Raw genomic sequence first — 21,267 nt, forward strand, 5'->3', positions numbered from 1 at the left:
CAACTATTATTTTTAAAATAGGGTCCCATGTTATGGAAGATTCAGGTCCCACTAAGTAGGGATATCCTGCTGATAATCAATATATAAAGAGCTATACATTACACATCATTCTATTCAGACACATTCTTCAGTGTCAGCTTCACATACAAAAGGACAAGTCTATAAAAGAGGTAAATTTTCAAAGTACCATTATCAGGGTCAATTTCATACAGCCACCATTAATAACATTGTGAGTTTGTCTACTGCCTTCTAATTCTGGCCCCTTGCATGTAAAGGGACATTCGTCAAAAAAAGTTTGTGGTTGTAGCTTCGAACCAAAGGCTACTCTGAAAGAGAAAAAAAAGAAAAAGAAGACCCCAATAATGCACTTGTCAGAAACAAAGCAATTATAAACATCATATGATTAAAAAGAGAAAAAAAATGAAGTCATTTAAATAATGAACTCTAATTTGACTATTTAGCAATTCACTATTTAGCAATTTGCTATTTTTATTACATTTTAAATCAATCCATCTAACACAGAAATTCTCTCAACCCCTCATAGTACTGTTTCATTGCTATAAACCTATATTTCATGGCAAGACAATATCTTTCTATAATAAAATGGTAATAAAAAGAGTACCAATTATCCCAGTATTTTCTCAAAATAGGTAGACTTTCTTTCATGCCTTAATTTTATGTTTTCCTTTGCCCCATACTAAAAGCTCGGCATAATTATCCCTGAACAGGTTGAGCAAGGTCTCTGCAAAATCTGCTCAGGGTGATTATTTAGCTTTTTTTTTTTTGTATTTGCAGAATTTAGCTGAGACTGTTACAAGCGGTTTATCAAAATAAATGCTTGATTGGCTTTAGCAGTTTTTCGTAATTGAAAAAATAAAGAAAAAAGAGTTTTCTAATAAATGGAGGGAGAGAGAGGTTAAATACTTTAATTACTAACTTGCAAAAAGATTTCCATCTGAATATGGAAACAATGTAAAGGGGTCCCTAATTTTTATGGGACTGGAATCACTCCAGAGGATTTAATGATACTGCTGGGCAACTGAAACTGTGCAACTGAATAATGTGATTTCTAAGCATACTTCCTCAAAATTTAATAGTGCTAAAGAATATTTAAAATGGGTTATTTTAAAAAGAAAGTTGAATATGCAAATTTGGAGGGGGCTTCAGGAAACAGTCATTTTTTTTTTTTTTAATGGTACATTTCTTTCTTTCCATCTTAAAATGAAAACCAGTTACTTTTGAGTCAACAGGCATGTCAAAGAGAGTGTTATAGAAAGATTTTCCCATCAAGGGTTGCTAGATATTAACTGGAGAGCTCAGGTAAATATGTCTTCCCCTTGTAAAGCATACTTGACATTTCTGAACTTTGAACTCTGATTTTCAGTATTTGGAGGGCTCTTTAGTAAGGTCTTAAAAAGTAAAGGTCTTCTTGAGCTCAAATGACCCTCATTGCTTCTTGATCCTGGTCATATTCGGGCACTGTATTGTGAAAGTCACATTAACTAGATTTCAAAGGTTCAGTCACTTCTGCTATACACTGTACCCCCAAATTGGAGATTTCATAAACAAAGGAATCTCCATCCTTCTAAATATCAGTTAATTCTACCTAATCAGATCTATTATCAACACTAATCCTAACATACACATTCCCAGCATGACAAAACAGCCATTACTAATTAGTCCTTCTTCCTAATACTCCCAGCCCAGGGAAGCCTACCCACATTACTATATTAAAAGAGAGTCTACTCTGAATTGCTGTTTTGTTTGGAAAGGAAGGGAAAAAAACCTGTGTTCCTTTCCAGCTGGCAGTTTTCCTAAATTAGATTAACTTTTAATTTAAATTAAAAAATTTAAAAGCTTTACACAAAGAGACAGTAATTGCCCATTTGAAACATCCAAAAAAAGGTGATTGAAGGGTACAGTAATATGCTTACATGAATAATAAATAATACTTAGCATTTAGAAAGAGCTTTCCCCTCATCAAATCATTTCTTTATAAGCATTTACTAATTCATATGTTATTTAGCAAGAAACATAAGATTAAATTATAAAATGTTTCTGTATTTTGAATTTGGGTAAACTGAGGCACGGAAAGGCAATTTTGTAATGAAGATGACATGTAGGTTTCAGAATATGGGCTGTATTATCAGGCATTTTCTCTTAGGACCGGAATGAGCCATTAAACTAAATCTGAAATTACTTTCCACCAAAGGGACTGTATATGGACTTAGACAACATATAGACCCAGTCCAATTCCCATCTCTGTTAATGACTATGAGGAGCTGGAAAAAAACACCTAATGTCCTTTTGTCTTAATATCTTAATCTGTAACATAGGAATAGTTATCCACATGCCCTACACGCACACATGTACACACACAGAGCCTATAAACACACACACAGCGCCTAGTAAACACTCAACTTAAGGCAATTATTCTTCACCATTAGATGGAATTCATAAGACAAAGACTAACAGTAAGCTAATGGGATATTTCAAGTACTCTGACAGGAAATGGAGCCATCACCCCAACTAGGTATCCAAATGGAATCAAATATTCCAATGCCCTTGGAAAAATATTAATGGCACAACTTCCAAGGTAATGCTTAATAGTTTGCATTATATGCAATTAATGTACTCCCAGTGAGTACAAATTCATCTCAAATTACTGGTTTCCATCCTTTTTAACTTCAAAAAAAAGCCTCATAGATTCAAGATATCGATTTTACTTTTAGCATCCACTGATGGGGAAAATAATGACTAAGAACCATGGTGAATTGTGTGATACCTCTATGACACTTCTAAACTAATATATATTTTAATCACATGATAAACCACACAAGTCCAGAACAATGTGTGACAAACATGTGAATTTGTGAACCTTTGCACTAAGTCTGAGATTCCTCAGAGCTCTGCAATGTGGGAACCATTCTCCTGGAAGTTAAAAAAATAAAATGCTGTTCAACATACTCTGTTGCACAGCTGATACCCACCCACAAAAACTGAGTGGTACAATCAATTTTCATGTATTAAAACTTTTCAAATAGAACAGCACAGAATAAAACTTAGGTCCCTACAGTGTTTTAGACTAGAAGAAATTTAGAAATCTTTCTGTGCAAATCATCTATTAGAAGATAAAAATCACAGAGATCCAGAATCTGTTTTTACATCACCAACTACCAGACAATTATAGCCACTTTACATATAAAAAAATACATACATTCATATATACCACATATGGTACACAAACACACATATACACATTGATGATAAGGGCTACTTCTATAAAGAACACTACAAAAATCCTGGAGTATTTTTGTCTAATCCTAACAGAAATGATGCAAGATTTCTCTCTATAACTCTTAAGTAGCACTCAAAATCTTGTATTATAATGGTTTCTTTTTCTCTTCATTATCTCTTCAACCTTTTTCCATTAGCAAAGTGACAAGATAGGGGCACTATGTACATGTTTGGTTTTTAACATAACTGATTTAACATAAAATCCAGTTAAGATATGCCAACTACTTACAGAGAAACTAAAAACTTTTAATCTGTTTTTATCACACTTGTAAGTATATATGCTTCTAAGCTGCTGAAAATTTAAATATATTTTCATTTCTCTTCATCTAGAGAATTTACATGGTTGCAAGAAAACCTTGTTGAAACCTTATTTTGGTCTTCATGGAACATAATCTCAACATCTCAGACAGCCTGAAGCATCCTGAATTACATTTGCAGCTTCCTCTGGGGCTCTGTGAAGCTCTATTAGTATTGCATATTACACGTAAGTTACTTTTAATGCTCCTCTTAGGCTTGTTAAATGCTACACAAACTTTACACTTCATGGCTCTAATGTTTAACTTATCTATCAGTAAATTTGAACCCACAATTCATCTAGCTTTCCATATTGGTTATTTTCACCCACTGTTATTTTTAAATGAATTTTAAAAGAACTAGATTTTGATTAATAGCAGTTACTGATTACATTCTTGAAAAGAAATGCCTTGAACCTTTGCCCCAGACATTCAACAAGGTAAAACCCAAGATGTAAAGGTGATGGCTTATTAGATTTATTTAAACTGTTACACTATTAATAGGCACAAACAATCCACTGAAATAATGTGCATAGACTATGACTGTTTCACTTATCCGGAAATTTAAGAGCCCTCTACCAAAACAAGTCTATACATGATCATCGAAACAGGTGTCAATGTTTGCATTTACTTCCAGCATCGGTTACGCTAACTTTTCTCTTTGTAAGGTGAACCCTAACATATATTTTAAAAAATATAAAATGCACAGTATACTAATATCTGTATATCACCCCAAGAAAGTACATTCAGACTATATATATTTTTGATTTGAGAGAATTCTGTCCTGAGCTACATACAACCTAAAATACCATGGACTTTGAGGAAGAGTCACACTGAAAAAACACTTACTGTGCGTCACGGAGGAAATCTTGGTTGGCTGAAATTCTTACAAAATTTTCAAACTGATTTTTATTAAGTTTTAACCCTAGAACAACAATCTTATTTCAAACAAACAAACAAAAAATAGTGATATGCCCAAAGGCATAAGCAAACTGATGAAAATCTTCATATTCCTGAATGTCACAGCAATGGCAGCATTTAGAAGAAATCTTAATATCTCGTCCCTGTCTTCATGCCTAACATGAATTCAATTGGATAATCTTTGTATCATTATTCTTAGTTTGTACTTAGGAATAACACGCAATTGTTTCTATTTCTGGACATCTGGAATATTATGGAGATGATAAGGTTCGTGATGGTTATATGTCAGAAGTATACTCACCAACAATTTAAGCCTTATTTTATTTTACTAGGGAAACTACCTATCTGGTCATTTCAAAAATACAGAAACAAAACAAAACCAAGAAAGAACTAAATTGGAATTCAAATGTTTTGGGTAAATTAAAATAATCTTTATGGAATTATTCAGCCATAACTGAATACATGTCAAACCATGTTAAAAAATAAGTTATAAATTTCCTAAATTTCCAATAATGATCTTTTACTTTACACTAATTTTCAGACAACTTAATAGTGACCCATTTAGGTGAATGTTTTGTTAAAAAGATAAGAGAGTAAAACTGTTTGTAAAGAGGTGAATGTGGACAATTGTTTTTCTTTTCATTAAATGTTATAACAAAGAAAAAGCTACATTTGCACTTAGCAGATTATATATTTAGCAGCTATATCACTAACCTTGATAGAATCTTAAATTTCTAAGTACTCCCAAATATACTTTCATTCATTTGTTTAGGAAATTATATTGAAGAGTCTTTTAGTATTTTTAAGAAATGCCACTTTCTGATATTGAAACCTATTTGTATATTACAATGACAGAAATTTTTCACCATTTGAAAAGTACCTTCTGGAGAGAAATGACATAATCATTGACAATTCTCAAAAAGAAAATTAAATATGACATCATCATCATAATTGAACCTAGACCAGTTCACATACTGTTATTTTGATAAAACAGTTAGAAAAATAGGGCAGGAAAAGCACCAAAGACACAAACTTCTCAGACAGACACCCACAAACCACTGTGTGCTCCATGTACCTTCCACCAAAAAGAACGATGTCTATATGGAAGAATCCTAACTGATGCCTTGATTAACTGGTATGAAATGGTAATTAAGACTATCCAATTGAGTATTAATTTTTAAAAATTAAGAATAAACTCAGTCATTCAAAAAAAAGTTGTAGTCATCTGGTGTGTTTCTAGGCGCAGAATATAGCAATTTACTATTGACAAGCACTAACGGACGAGGTCATTTCACAAGTATAGTGTGGACAAAGGTGAACCGGGCAACTGATGAAATCTGTGGCCAAGGCGAAATAGCAATCTCTGAGCCAAATGGTAATAAAGTTATTGAAATGAAGCAATGTAGTTTCTAAACTGAACTGTCATAAAGGAGGATATGGGCTTCAAACTGGCATGTCAGTAGTAATTAAAATATTATTTCTCTTCTTTAAAAAGTTCCAAATGGCTTTAATAGTCTTATTGATTTTTTATTCAAACAACTCGAAGTGTGGTCTGGAGGCTGCTGCTGGTAGACTAGGGCACAGAGTGTGGAGGGCAGAGGTTTGTGAGGAGGGAGGGTAAAATCTGTAAGAGCAGAAAAAGAAAGTAGTAATATTAACATACTAGAGTCTATGAATGCATCCACAAACAAAACATTATATTGCCCCAAAGTCCAAAAGTTAAAGGGATTCAGAAGTTGCATACCATATAAATGCTTAAAAATCACTGGCTACATAAAAACTATTTATCATTCACAAGGACATAGAAAGTCCTGTGAGGCAAAAGTAAAATTATCAAAGTAGATTTCTCCAGAAAACTCATTCTCTACACAAGACTGTTGAACTGATTCCCAGTCGAAATGACTGGTTTCTCTGGTCAGCTGGGTGATCAATTTTCTAGGACACTGGGTGCCAGCATAAACAAAGCAGTAAGAAAACGCTCATGTTTTATGAACCTAGTTTTTCCCCAAAAGGAGAAAATGAGCTCCTAGTGATAGATAAAACCCGTTACAAAGTGGATTGTGTGTGTGTATATCAAGGATTGCCTTAATATTATAGAATCGTGGACCTGACAGGAAGAAATGATCAAAAGAGCATCTGACCCCGGATCCTATGTTACCTTCAGTAAGATCAAGAAGGCTCGAAACAGTAGTGAAAAACATGTTTAAGAAAGAAAAAGTAACTGTGAAAAAGGAGAGGAGTGTTCCCACACATGTATGCTAGAATGTATGTTCTCCTGTAACCTGAGTGCCACACTAAGGACTCAGCTTCCTTATAAAGTCAGGCTTCCTCCACATTAACGTGGCCCATGGCAAAAACATCCACCCTGCACTCTGTGAGCAACACTGGCTAAGTCCAAATGCAGACGCACCTTAGCAACCAAGAAACTCCTCTCTGCAGGAAAAGCCTTCCTAAAAAAGTAATATTTAGCCATAAAACAACCTCCATACCAAATCTTTATGCAACCCACTTCACAACTAGCTAATTATACATGATTATCTTCTCTTAATTGAATTTACACTCACATTATTCAGTAATTAAATGATTTGTCTAAGCATAAATATAAAGCACAAAATAGTTCCTTTGGAAATCACAGAGGAAATCATCAGGAACCTAGGACTCAGATCAGAGAATTAAGGGGACCTTAGTTTCAGTATGTTGGAGAAAGACTAGAGGTTTAGAAATTTCTACAGTTTTTTATCCCCTTTGGAGTTTGACCCTACCTTACAAACTACAGCATTCCCCACCCAGATGTTAAACAATCTAGAAGAGATTTGCTGTGTGACTGGGAGTCTGTCTACATAGGACTTTGCAGACCTCAGTTCCTATTACTCAAGAAGACCCCTCCTGCCTGCATCTGTCCTGCCCAAAATAAACATATAACACATGCTTCTGGAATGATAAGTTGGCCTTTTCTTCTCATATCTATGAGAAAAAATAGAATGTTTTCAAATGGGCAAATTGATTATTTTTTTTCTCTCATACTTGGAAACTCCAGGAAAAAAAAATACACTAGCCAGATGTAAACTGTTATTTATATTTATTTTCTCACCACTTTACAAATGTTAACATATGCTATCATATGACAGCCCATAAGGAAAATGTAATACAAATATTCACTGAATAAGAATAATGTTTGATTAAAACTAATAAGCAATTGATTATGACTGTTTCTGTATCCTGCCTAAAGTTTCGTGTCTCTTACACAATTTTTAAAACTTTACACCAAAATAGTGATATCAAATAATGTTCCAGTAGTAATAACTGGAGTTCTGGAGACGGAATATGTTCCTGATGCAGAAAACAGTAGAGTCAATGAACAACCCACATTTTTAGGGATAAGAGTAGCCATTCATACAACTCTCCAAACTGTGGAATTTCAGCCTGGAGATCTATGCTCCTTAGCAAGAAATACAAAATAAGACTTAGCAAGGACATAAGCTATCCTCAGTGAAAAATATGAACATTAAGCAACCCCTGGTCTGTCCTTGGTTTATTTTGTTTTTTATTTTGTTAAGAATAAATGACCTTCCTCCACAGGAAATAAATCTGGAAGGAACTGAAAATCAAAGGCAATTAATGCACTAACCAACAAGAGAGTCCTCTAAAATTATGGGCTGGGACGTGCCAAGCGCAGGTAGAGATGTGCGTGCATGTGAATAACCAGGTAAAGCAAAATGCAGGCAGACTTGCACTACTGCTAGAAAAGAGAATTGAGTTGAGTTGTGTGCAAGATTTCATGTTGCCTGGCTGTGACATAACAGCGTCAGCTAAATGAAAGGTTTTATTTAGTGTCAATTTTAACAAAACCCAATGTTTAACTTGTGACACAATAGGGATTTGGGGGTCTTCCTCATCACCTTAAAAGGAAGTAAGCTAGAATCCATCCTGAGATGAAGGTGCTATTTCATCTTGTATGGTTCCCACCCTCACCCTAGGTAATAACTTATTTATTGGTAAAATAAACACCTAACAGCATTAGCTAAAGGGACACACATCCAAGATTACTATAGGAAGTCAGTGTTCACCTGTATACAATGGTTTCTGATGACAAAGAACCATCCCGGTTCAGATCTGTTCATTTCAAACAAACACTTTCTTGCTTCACTAAAACTAAATCTACATATCTGTGCACGTGCGTGCGTACACACACATACACACATGCAACAGGAGGGGGAAAAGAGCATTAATTTTTTAACCACAGAACTGCAATAAAATCAAATATCTTTTTACACCAAAGGCATCTTCTGGATTAGAAGTCGCTTGCTGATACTCAAAGCAAGTCCAGTTACCATAACAAATGTACATTTTACCAGCCTTAGAATTCTAATTGTGTTTAATACAGTTTCATGTTGCATCAAAGTACAAAATCAATACCATTTGTCCAGCACACAGGAAAAATGGAATCTATAAACGGCTCTTATTGAGTAATTAAACACCTATTATTGTCATGGGTAGTGAAACAATGAATATGATAAGATAAATTTTTGCAAGAAAATACTGCAATGATTAATACCTCCCTACGTATTAAATAAAAATGACTGCCTTTTGTGCAGTACTGCTGGCAGAAGAACGGGGACACGAGAAGTAGTTGCCAGTGCCACAATAACAGGCTAACCTTGAACTGAACTCCTTTCCTCAAGAAATTAAATGCTGTAGCAGGACTTTAAATCCCCCCACTTAGAGCTCATTTGTGTGCCATGTAACCTGCAGTTCCTGAAAAGAACTCATTATCTTCAAAAGGAGAATCCCTTTATAATTTCTTTATGAATGTGTATATTGTTTCTACAAAAAAAAATACTATTTCAATCTCCAAAAAGGATAAGAATATTAACAGTATATGCAAGGCAAGGAGACTTGCACCAATCAGTTACCATTTCTACTTCCAGGAATATAAGTGCAGAATGCAATCTGTTATGGAAAACTGAACGTTAGATTGAGAATGAGGCTAGAGGAAATGCATATTTAGAAAAAGAGATTAATCTGTTAGACTGATGCTAATGCTCCTGGTTATTCTGTTGCTAGAGTTCCAGTGTCTTTTTGGGTCCCCGTCTTTTCTCTGACATAAGCATGAAAAATCCCTCATTCTATAGACCCCTGTCCCTACACACACACAAACACACACACACACATACACACACACACTATCCACCATACAGTTCCTCCATTACTTTGCCTTTTTTAAAGAATGATGCATCAGGAACAACTACAAAGTACGAAAGATGAATCTATGGATGTGACACTTGTAAAGGGTAACCCTATTTCACAAGTGAGATGGGACAAAAAAGAAAGAAAAAAGGCCACTGAAGCAATAACTGCTCACGGAATTACCATTAAATTGTAAGATTTACAATCCAATGTACAGTAAGTGCATATCTAATGGAGTTTGTCCTCTAAAAGAATATGAAGTGAATCTTTGCAGCGTAAGATGTGTGTAGGTGATGTATGTTTCTTTTAATCTATTTTTTAATTAAAAACAAAAAAAGTTCAAAAAAGACACATCGATGCAACATCAGCACAACCCTGAGGCAAACTCAGCTTACCTGATTTTAAATGCACTCTATATTAACTATTCTTATTTCTATCAAGCTAAATTCACTCCTCCAAATACAAGATTTAAGACATACATTCACACCAGGAGAGCAAAGCTGAAGTCATATTGCCCTTTACAGAGCATAAATACATGAACAGTTAAACTTTGTATGTTTGTTAAATAAAAAAAAAAAAAAACCTCAGTTCAAATGATTGGTTATAAATTTCAAGTTTTTTTCCTTGTTTTACTGAAGGAAGGAAAATATAAGAAAGAGTTTATTGGTAGTATTGTGTATCATTTAATAACAGCAAATAAATTATATTGACAACATGGAGAGGATATTAATGTAATCAAATATCACTAAAATTATGACTATGTTCACTTTTATTCACACAAATAACCCCCAGAAAGGAATAGACTATTTTGCAGCAAAATCACTTAAAATAATCTTTAATTCTTTACTAGTCATTAAAAGCAAATTCTAATGATTCTCTGTGCTGCTTTCTAAATTAAACATTCATGAAATCATGTCCCCTTTCCACCTTATAACAAACACCTAACAAAACATATTCATACACATGGAACAATATTTCAGCAAAGCTTCCTGAAAGAATAAAATTGGTACAAGGCAGCTTAAATCATATTATTAGAAACTATTTTAAGTAAATAGGTGACTTGGGCAGTATTTCAAAAGTCACTGTTCTTGAATTAAGTAAAATGTAAAACTATTATGCCGATTTTTGCAAACCTGTGCTTTCTGTGTTTTGCTCTTCTCACCTTTTCCCCACATGATCAGAATCTGAATTTTATTTTATAGGATTAACAAGTAACACATATAATCAGCAATGATATCCTTGTTCTTTTACACCTTATTGAATCAAGTTCGCTAAAGGTGACGTAGTAGAATTATCAGTACAAGTGACTGTCATCAGAGTCTTCAGCAAGGTGCTATATAGAAATGCCTAAATAAGCATCATCATAAAGGATTTTATGTATGAAGTATATCCACACAGATGTCTCTCATCCATACACACACACACACACACACACACACACACACAGCCTACCTCTGGTTATTAAATATATAAAATAGATTCACTACATGTATATAAACCAAAAAGCATTTGTAATCCCCCATATTAATTTTCACTTCAATGCTAGTTAAATGCTGTACCGTTTTCTCCCCACCCTCATCAAGATATTTGAAAGATTATCTTAAAAATCTGTTGGTTAAAGCCCCTCTCTATGCTACAGTGAGCCGGAGAATTTCTAGCATCTGATGAAGGCCAGTGGACCACCTGATACTTTTTCAGCAGGGTGATAAAATTAAAGGATGGCTTTGATTTGCTTGAAGGATTACTTCCCTTACTTAATTGTTTAAAGTGCACAGTATTAACACAAAGAAGGGGGGAAGAAGAAAATTAAGAAGGTGACTGTAGAGCCTGAGCTAATTGCAAGCTTATTAGATTGTGCCATGCAAGAGCTCTCCCTCCGTTACATACCATCACAAGCTCTGGTCTTTTCCACCCTGCTGCTGCAGCAAACAAGCTGATTTGCTAACAAAGTGGTCAGCTCGGGCACTTGCACAGCAGCTCACGGGGTCCACAGACGGCTGCTCTCCATGCAGAGAATCTCAAGCTCCATTTTCCAATCTGATTACACGGCTCCTTGTTCCAGCAGCCTTAAACCTTCATGGCAGTTTACCAACATTTTCATCACTTTTTTCTTTTACAAAGCAAAAGAACTGATAAGCTCTCAGGTACCCAGGATTTCATAGTCAATGGCTGGCCAGCAGCCAGCATTCCCTCAACACACAACTGATTCAGGCCACACTGCATAAAGCAGACAGGATTTACCAGACAGCAGAGAACTCTTAGAATTTTGCCGTGTGTACGAGTCAGCAGCATGTTTCTGTCCTTACAGATGTCGACCATTGTGTCTAATCACATCTAGGAAGTACAGAGACCTAATAAGTGCCCTGCCTGCCCCTGCCCCTGTACAAAGGAGGCAATCCAAAGTAAACCGATGAGCACATGCCCTGCATCCACTATTACCCTACTAATGTACTCAGGAACTTCTGCCTGGTAAATACACAGCACTAATAACTAATTTTTAAAGACCCAGTCTGATTACCTAAACCAATTACCTACATTACCATGAAAATGATCCTCATGACTTTTCATTAGAATCTAAAATTTTGTGGGCAACACAAAATAACAGATTAGCATCTTAAAACTTCAGCAATTCCCTGTAACTTAAAAAAAAAAAAAAAAAAACAGGCAAACCAAAAGACGCAGAAATGAAGCACAAAATTTATCATGTAAAGCCACTTTGTGAGAATTACTGTTACTCTCTTTAATACCCAGAAATCACATTAGGCAGAGAGCAGGAGTTTCGACGAAAAAACATGCACATTCGAAAGTTTAAAACAATGACTGTATGGCATTGCAAGTAGAACACCTATGTGTATGTCTTCGTTCTATGGAATGTTCTTAAAATTCATTTTTAGCAATAGCCCATGGGCCAGAAATGCCAAATAAACATGAGCCTAAAATGCAAGCTTTACAGTTAGATAATGTAAATGTTTTGTCCACCACTATATGCTTTTGTTCAAGCAAAAAATAATAAAAAATAATTACAGCCTTCTTCAGCCAGGGCCAGTAACTTTCTAACAACGATAAAGAAAAGAAAAATGGTTTGTAATGGCCATGGTTATTCCTGGTCCATTTTTGCATAGTATTGATCTCTAAGAAGGGCGGGGAAAGGAGAGGAGTCCACAGTTATGGGAGAAATGTGCAACTTGGCTCGCACAATGCCTCAGTACTCCAGCTCACCAGTGCGCTGACCCTCTGTATCTCGGAGTCATTAGCTGGAGTCCCAGTCCTGCCTCCAGGAGGGGGGATTTGAACTCACACACCGAAGTGGGTAGATTTGGGATTTTGAGCATGCCAGACACAAGGGTCATTCCTCCTCACTGATGAGGAGGACACTTATCCCCTGGGGAGGGGAAAACTGGATGAGTGACTGTCGCAAGATTCAGGCAATGGACGTGCTGCTGACTCAGGAATGGACTCTGACAGCCACCCTGCTTCAGTCCAGCCGCGCTGAGTGGGAGCGATTTTAGGGCAGCAGCATTGACAGGTACATGCAAAAAAGTTAGGGGGGAATGGGAGAGAGAAGGAATGAATGAGCAAATGCAATAGCAACTCCTCTGCTTCTCGAGATACATGCATGCAAGAAGCAAACATTTTTTCCTGATTGCAAGTTGATACTGCCCAACAGAGAAAAGATGTGTTTGTGGATATGTATATTGCTGAGTGGACTTTAAAAGTGGATGTGCATTTAAAAAAAACTGATAGGCACGGTATACATTCACATCCACAATACTGCAAAATCCTATACACACAGAAAGTATACACATACACCCATATATGTATTTGCATGTGGGTGGTATTCTGCATAAATGACTGTCAACTTAAAATGCCATTCTCTAATTTATATGCAAATTCTACCTCTGGTAAAATAAAAACATATTTTAAGCAGCTTATAGTGCCAACACATTATTCCCATGAATGATTCCTAGTAAACTATTTATGCCAACTGTGGGTTTTTTTATGATTTATTGGATGGTGAACGAAACCACTTAAACTATAGTTGTCTGTATGAATCAGTAATTTTCATGTTTCTAATTAAAATGTAAACAGCGTAATGAAGACATCAAGTTTTTAGGCAAATGTCTCTTTCAGTGCCACTTGGGGTATGGTAATTACTGGAGCAGATCTATGGATGCTCCTGAATCCTCTACAAGTCCAGATTAAAAGCATTACTGCTAAACCTGGCTTTTTACACAAGGGAATTGTGTACTCTAACCCATTCCCAGTTTGCTTACAGATGTACATTGGCACTACCTTTAAAAACTGGTCATTAAAAAAAAAAATCAAAATGGAAAATAACAAACGATGTAATTTATATTTAAAATGTTGATTATAAAACATTTATTGGCACTCAAAACACTGGAACAAGATCTACTCATATTTGATTCCCTGCCATTAGATTCCTATGGAAAGGGGGTGTGGGAGAAGGAGGGGTGAAGAGAAAAACAGCAACTAAACAGTGTCTACCCTAAATGTCTGCAGCCCAGATCTGGGTCACGCAATGAAGGGATAAAGTGATTCCATATGCAAAGATAATGTTAATTTCCAAGATTTATTTTGCTTAAATGCAGTAAGTTCATAACACGCAAATTAGCAAAATTCAAAAAATAATACATAATCCATGTAGTAAAACTGTCATTTCCTCTATCATATTCGATGTAAAAGTGCCTTTGATATCAAACTGTAAATGTTTTCATCTTTATTTCAGCATCTATTTCTCTCTGAAATTCGTCAAAATTTATCCTTAAGCAAATGACCTCTTACATGTGCTAAAGAAATACATCACCTCTTCTGCCTACAGCTGTTAATTGAACTTCTCTCTGAAGTGTATTTTTCCAAGTTAACCAGCATGCTTGCTTTACATATTTACTACCTAGCACTTGAACAGTTCTTCTTCTAAATTAAAATTCTGTGCAACCCCTCCCTCCACGCACCGCTTAGAACTATTGTAGTCACACTCGCAGTTAAGTAATTATAGCAGAAATCTGCAGTGATAGGAAAAGTCTAAAATGTGTGATAAAAGGAGGATTCTCCTTCCCCCACTCTCCCCCCCACCCTGGACTCAAAGTCCACAGACTGACTGATATGGCCAATTTTCATATTATTTTAACATAAATGCTAGACAAGCATGTTGCTAAGATAGGCTGTAGAATTGAGACTGGATAAGAAATGTGAGTGTGTGCAGGAGTGACGTGAGGCAGAGAAAGAGAGCAATTTTTGCACTGTTATGTTTTATTGCTCAAGTAATGCAGACAAATAGATGTATATCCACCATCCTGGGGTCAGAGGGAATGTTTAATCTGAAAGCATTTCCTACCACTTTTCCATCTGAAAACATATAAGCTCCCCCCACCCTCAATTTGGGCATAGAGATATAGTATTTTTGGGTGGGGGCAGGGGTGGGCATGGAGAGAGAAGATCTGAAAGAGGCATATTTTGGTAACGTTTAATTTTTTTTAACTCCTCTGGGGGGTTTCCGAGGGAAAGAAAGCTGATTAAACAAGGCCAAGTGTTTTGTCGGCTTAAGGGTGATATCATAGTTGTGTGCAATATCAGAAGTGTTGTGAGTACAGGCATCATTTCTATTCGCTTTGTGCCAGAAAGGTAAACACTGGATTGCATTGTGGATTAAAACAATAAGAAATCCCTTTTCTCTCAGGCTTTCAAGGCCGTGTTAATCGGGTGTAATTTTTAATGAACACTAACTGCTTGGTACTCATTCAAGACATTTCATTAGAAGGTTATTCATTTAAAAATCAACGTTTCAACCATATCAAGCTGTAACCTTTCTTGAAATGTAAATGAATGGTTTAAATGAGAAGATTAATAAAGAAGGGATGTTCCAATTCCAAGCATGGCATGCTATGTATTTTTAAATTTGTCTATGCCAGATGCTGTCAGTCAGAACAAAAAACTGTCCAAGCAGACAATCTGTGCGTCTGAATGTTGATCATGTTGGAAAGTACGGGGGGGGGGGGTGTGTGTCAAGGATTCATGGTCCTTCATCTTTGCAGTAGAGCAAACACGTCTCTCAGTATAGCGACAGACAGCTGCTTCCACTTTCTAATGTGCCCTAACTTAGATCACTGAAAGAATTGTCAGCACTCAGAGAAACACACAAAGATAACACAGCCAGCTGCCATGGAGGGGAAAAACAGCACAGCTCAGAAGAAATGGGATTTGTTCCATTTGCATGATGCTGCCTCCCCTGGGCCCCTTTCTTTCAAATCCAAAGCACAAAAGACAACACTTAACATATTTGCTTAAAGATGACAACCTCATGTTGATTTCATTTGGATGTAACAGTGTCAGGATTACAGATATAAGAATATATTATATCTGTAACAGAGACTGACAAATGTACCCATCAGTGGAACTGTCTGATTCATCTGCTTATACAGCCATTTTACCATCCCAAGGGTGCCATCTAAGTAGTAACTTTAGAAGACTGAAGGTCTAATTTTATTACACCACATTTCAACCTACTAAACAATATTATTTCTAAAATAGATCATTTTTATTGGAAGTCTCCCTGATGAAAAATCCAGTAGACACCAGAGAATTTATGAACTGTATGGGTCCTTTGAACTCAATATACTGCCCATTTTAAACAACTTTTCTTGCTGTATAGCAAAATCCCAGTATCAAATAAGTGAAAGTTAAAGAGAATATGTATGTTCTGAGTGTCAAAGTATACCGATATACTGAATGGATTTTCAGATAGATAGATATACAGACAGACAGATTATATGAACAGCTATAAAATAGGACTTTACCTGGTCCATTTGAATAAATTGTAACTTTTACTTATATGTCTTACCTCAAAATAGCATCCATACTTCAATAGCAGTTCCATAAATAATCATTTCCCATCAATACCTTTAGAATATGTACTCAATCTGCTTTCCAGTTATGATATTCTTCAGGGTGAGGATAAGAGAGAGAATGATTGAAAGCTAAATTGGCTAGCTGCTAGTGTTTCTAATTTATCTAGCTTAGGAAGTCATGATTCAGATTTGGTCTATGTATTTTTGCAAATCTTTACTATAAATGATTATAGGGATTTTGACTTATTTTTTAAGCAAGTATAAAGATATAGAATGATGTGATAACATTGATTTATTTGCATCTACATTACTCTGATATACTAGATTGGAATTATGGGGGTGGGGATGGGGCAACAAGGAGCAAGTCGAGAGGACACAACCATTCTCTTCATATATACAGCACACGCGCGCGCGCGCGCACACACACACACACACACACACACACACATAAACGCCTGGGTGCATTCAGCTCCACAGCCCAACTAACTGGCTTGCCATAATAAAATGTTGGCTCCCTCTGCTCCTGCTTTGTCCAAAGGAAAGCTCTACTGTGTGTTGCTATTTACTGGCAACAGTATAATTCACTCATTTGGTCTTGTTTTATAAAATAGAGTTAACTGCTATATGTGAAATTTCTGCACAGCAGATGGTTACCAATCATTATTTTCCATTTGTTTAGTTTCTAGTAAGAACAAAAAGGAAAAAAAAAAAAACTGTAGAGTAGTGATGCAAAGAAAACTAGCAGTCTGAATGATAACCCAACCAGTGCCAGAAGACACATTTTTTAAAAAAAAAAATCACTTTTCTCACATAGTATACCAAGGCTAAATATAATTTTGAGGAATGGAATTGGTTATTTGCCCCATCCCCATCCATAAAGAAAAATGCCATTTGAATAATTTATTTTATTTGTTAGTCTAAGTTCCTCTAAGATTTGGCCTCTATATATATTTTTTAAGTGATCAAAGTTTCTAGAAGCAACTTATTATAACCATTAATGTTTGTCATCGCCTGAGCTGAAATCACTTTCTTTACCTCTAAGTGGCCCAGTTGTCCAACAGAAAATGGGAAATAGGAGCCATTTGTGGACAAGTGCACATGCACAGAAAATTAAGCTGTAAATATCTGGACCGGGTTATTACTGGAATCTGGAAACATCTGGGGCTACAGAACAAGCCAAGCCCCATTTCCACAATGTCCAGGTAATTGCTTAAATGATTTATACCTTACTGTTTCTATTAAAAATGTCTTTAAGGAGAAACATTTGTAGGCTCAGTTCTGCAGTAAAAACCGGTATCTGATTTCACTTGTACCAAATCTTGTGAAAGATGCTACATTTCTTCAAGGACATAAGCGTGACTAAACTAAACTCTGGAACTGACAAAGACTGAGGGCTACAAGAAGGTGTGGTCAGTCACTCAAAGAAAACAATCCTATCAGGAAAGCAAATTTTAAGTGGCTTATTTGTGATTAGGTTTTAATTTAATCAGATGACTCCATTGAAAAAATCCTCTTTGACAAATGTATTTAAGCCATTTTAGGGGCAATTCTGTCTCAATATCCATTTTCAATTTCAGTTTTAACTTATTTTTCAGCAATCTTTTTTACTGAACCTTTAACTGCATAGCATATCAAATCTATCCCTTAATGGAAAAAATACCACCTCCCAGATAAACTTGGGCCACTTACAGTTAAGAATCTGGAGAGATTCAACTTGTCTGACAGTGTCTGCATGGAGCTACCAACTAGCCCATTCAGAATGAAAAGAGCTGTCAATGCTATATGTTTCAGAGGTCCCTCAACTGCTGCACACACAACCCACCCACCCACACACACAGAGACATAGCTATATTCACTTGAAATGATTATATATTTCATATTTCATTTCAGATCTTAAACCAAGAGAATAAATACAGCTTCGTATGGGTCAAGAATAACCTTATCTAGACCTCATCAAACATTCAATTACTGACAGCGGTTAATTATGCTTATGAGGATCAAAAAAAAAAAACCATAACAAAATAAACCACTGACCACTGACTTTCAACCATGGCTCATATTTGGTGGCCACCAGTTTAAATTACTACCCTCTTTGGGGAATTACTCAATGTTCCTTTAAGAGAGTACTAGAGGCAAAGTAGCTGACATCTTAGGTATAAAGAATCTGCATGATATTTTTCTTTGGTTTAAAATGCCACAACTTCCTCATGATAAGGCAGGGGGAATTTTCCGCACACATCTTTTAAATTTTCCTTTGATTTGGTTTGGTTGTTGGCGAGCACCACCATCAGTCTTTACAAGTCACATGAAAATTACTCTCAATCTCATGAACTTTTTAACTTACATTTAAGCAATTTTCACTTGCCTGAAGTTTATTGAATGGATTCCAGAAAACCAGAAGAGCTATTTTAACAAAGGAATTAAGCAGATTGTTGTAGCCAAACTGCCACAATGCTTTTGCTGCCTTTAACGTGCTGTTTCACAATCTTTTCTGTTCTTCCTACAATGCACTATCCTTCTTTACTATTGAAGCTCTGTGCTGAAGATGCAGAGTTTTCATGCTATTAACTAAGCAACATTTGTCCACTGCAGCTCACTTTATGGCATATCTCTGTTCAACAATCAGCACTGCAGATACTTTCCTCTACATAAAGTGTATGAGATTAACCTAGATTTCAATATGAAGTGGTAGATAGCATCTAGAACTTTTCAGATATGAAGCGTCCAAATTGGAAGAAAACTAGTGAGCTTTCAATAAAGGTTATAGGTTTCCCTAGCAAAACTGTGTTTTTTAAAGAATGACAATAGAGTCTTTGTTTTTTCCACGTTCTTTCAAGAAACAATGTAGACAAGTGCTCTTCTCTGGTACATTTATCTTTAGGTTCAAACACACAAATATAAAATAGAAACCCTGTAAAATGTTGTTGACTAACTCATTACAATGTCAACATCTGATCAAACTGAATTTCCCTTAGACAATTTTGTAATGCTATTTGGTGTAACATTAGTGCCAGGTTTGAGAAAGAAACTGACCCTTCCACAAACACAAAAATCCTACTGGTAAGGCCACTGAACCACTAGAAGACAGGATCATTGGGGGCAACCCCTGCTAAAATTCACTGCCCAATATTTAGTACAAAATAATTTAATAGTGTCAGATACTAAATATCTATAACTATACCTAAATATACATACATAGAATACAGAACAAAAATAGGCAAGTTACAATGTTAAAGGCAATCACAAGCTAGAGATAATATAAAAGTTATTATATCAACTATACATCAAGTAATTGGCTAGTTTATCACCTAAGTACCATCATGTGCCCAAGGAAATTTGTTTTGAGTGCTACCAGAGCACATATTTGCACAATGCCTATTTATTGGAAAAAGGACAAAATAGAAATGCATTAGATGGTACTGTTTTCCATGTTCAACCAAAGTCTGAATAACCAAGTGTCAATCATCCCTACTTTAGCAAGAAGTTGATCTGAAAGTTTCCAGGTCTAATATTTTATGATTCTCTATCCTTTAATTATTCTGAATACCCACACACAAGGAAAAATAAATATGTGGAATATAGTGATTTGAAGCATTTGTTATTGCTAAAAATCAAAAGAGTCTTTAGATTTTTGTTCTGTTGAGATTTTAAAGATAGCATGCATTACATTCTGTTCTTCTAAAATAGTTTAAATACACTTCTATTCAGAGATATTAAATAAAACAAAATGATAGTAAGTTCCTTTTTAGATACATAATTATAAAACTGCTTTTCAGGGTCATAATGGCTTTCTTGGGTAATTAAATTACATGAAGAATATAGAAATTTCATTTTTTAAACGAAATATACAATTAATAGATCTGTTCTTTAGCTATTTTTTAAAAATGTCTCCCAATTTTTTTTTCCAGTAAGACTAATACAAGATTAACCAAGTGGCAGTCTTCTAAGCTTTTATCAATTCAATTCACCAAGCCTTTACTGAACACTTATTTTAGGTCCTGCACTGCACACACGTAGAGGAGATTCAAAATAAAAAAGTGAACTAGATAGAGTTTACAATTTCATAAATGAGCAAAATAAATACCTAGCAATCTATAGTAGATGATGATGGCAAATGACTGCACGATTACGTTTTAGGTGTTTAGGGAATATTAAAGTAGATGTTGAAATGGATCCTGATTAAGGTGGCTCAAGAAAGTCTTGGTGACGCAATATTTGAGCTATTCATCCTAAGTGCTGGCAAGATTTCTACACATGGAAAAGAGGATACCGGGCAGTAGAAAGATGAATAACGACTTGCTAGGGATAAAGACAAAACTGCTTCCAGTTTGATAAAGTTCCAACATTCCTGCTGATACATAATTTATATTAATTATTTAAAGACTTACGACCCCTAATTCCACTACTGCTTAAGTTAATCTGCTTGTCAGTCTATTTATATCTCTTACAGGGAAAAAGTATTGGCTAACTAATACTCATCAGTTCTCAAGATACTAGAATTGCTGACACATTGACTTGCAACCAATTAGTAAGCATATTTAATGAATGGTTACCATCCCTTCTGAACTGCTCAATGATGTGATAAATGATCCTTGGGCCTCCTTATTGTTTCCAAGACAATTGTGGAGTTTTTTGAAGAGAAACAAAAAGTCTTTTTCATCAGTCACTGGCTACTAAGAAGGATCCAAGTTACTCAAGCTTAC

At 35.5% G+C, this 21,267-nt stretch overlaps 1 protein-coding gene across 4 annotated transcripts in view; it reads right to left on the reverse strand.

The window, feature by feature from the left end:
* The window catches only part of FIGN (fidgetin, microtubule severing factor), a 121,192-nt gene that overhangs the window by 87,463 nt on the left and 12,462 nt on the right, over positions 1-21,267 (reverse strand). The window lies entirely within an intron of this gene.

This window comes from Talpa occidentalis, unplaced genomic scaffold, assembly GCF_014898055.3.
Source record: "Talpa occidentalis isolate TD23 unplaced genomic scaffold, MPIMG_talOcc4v2.1 talOcc4.3, whole genome shotgun sequence".
NCBI lineage: Eukaryota > Metazoa > Chordata > Mammalia > Eulipotyphla > Talpidae > Talpa > Talpa occidentalis.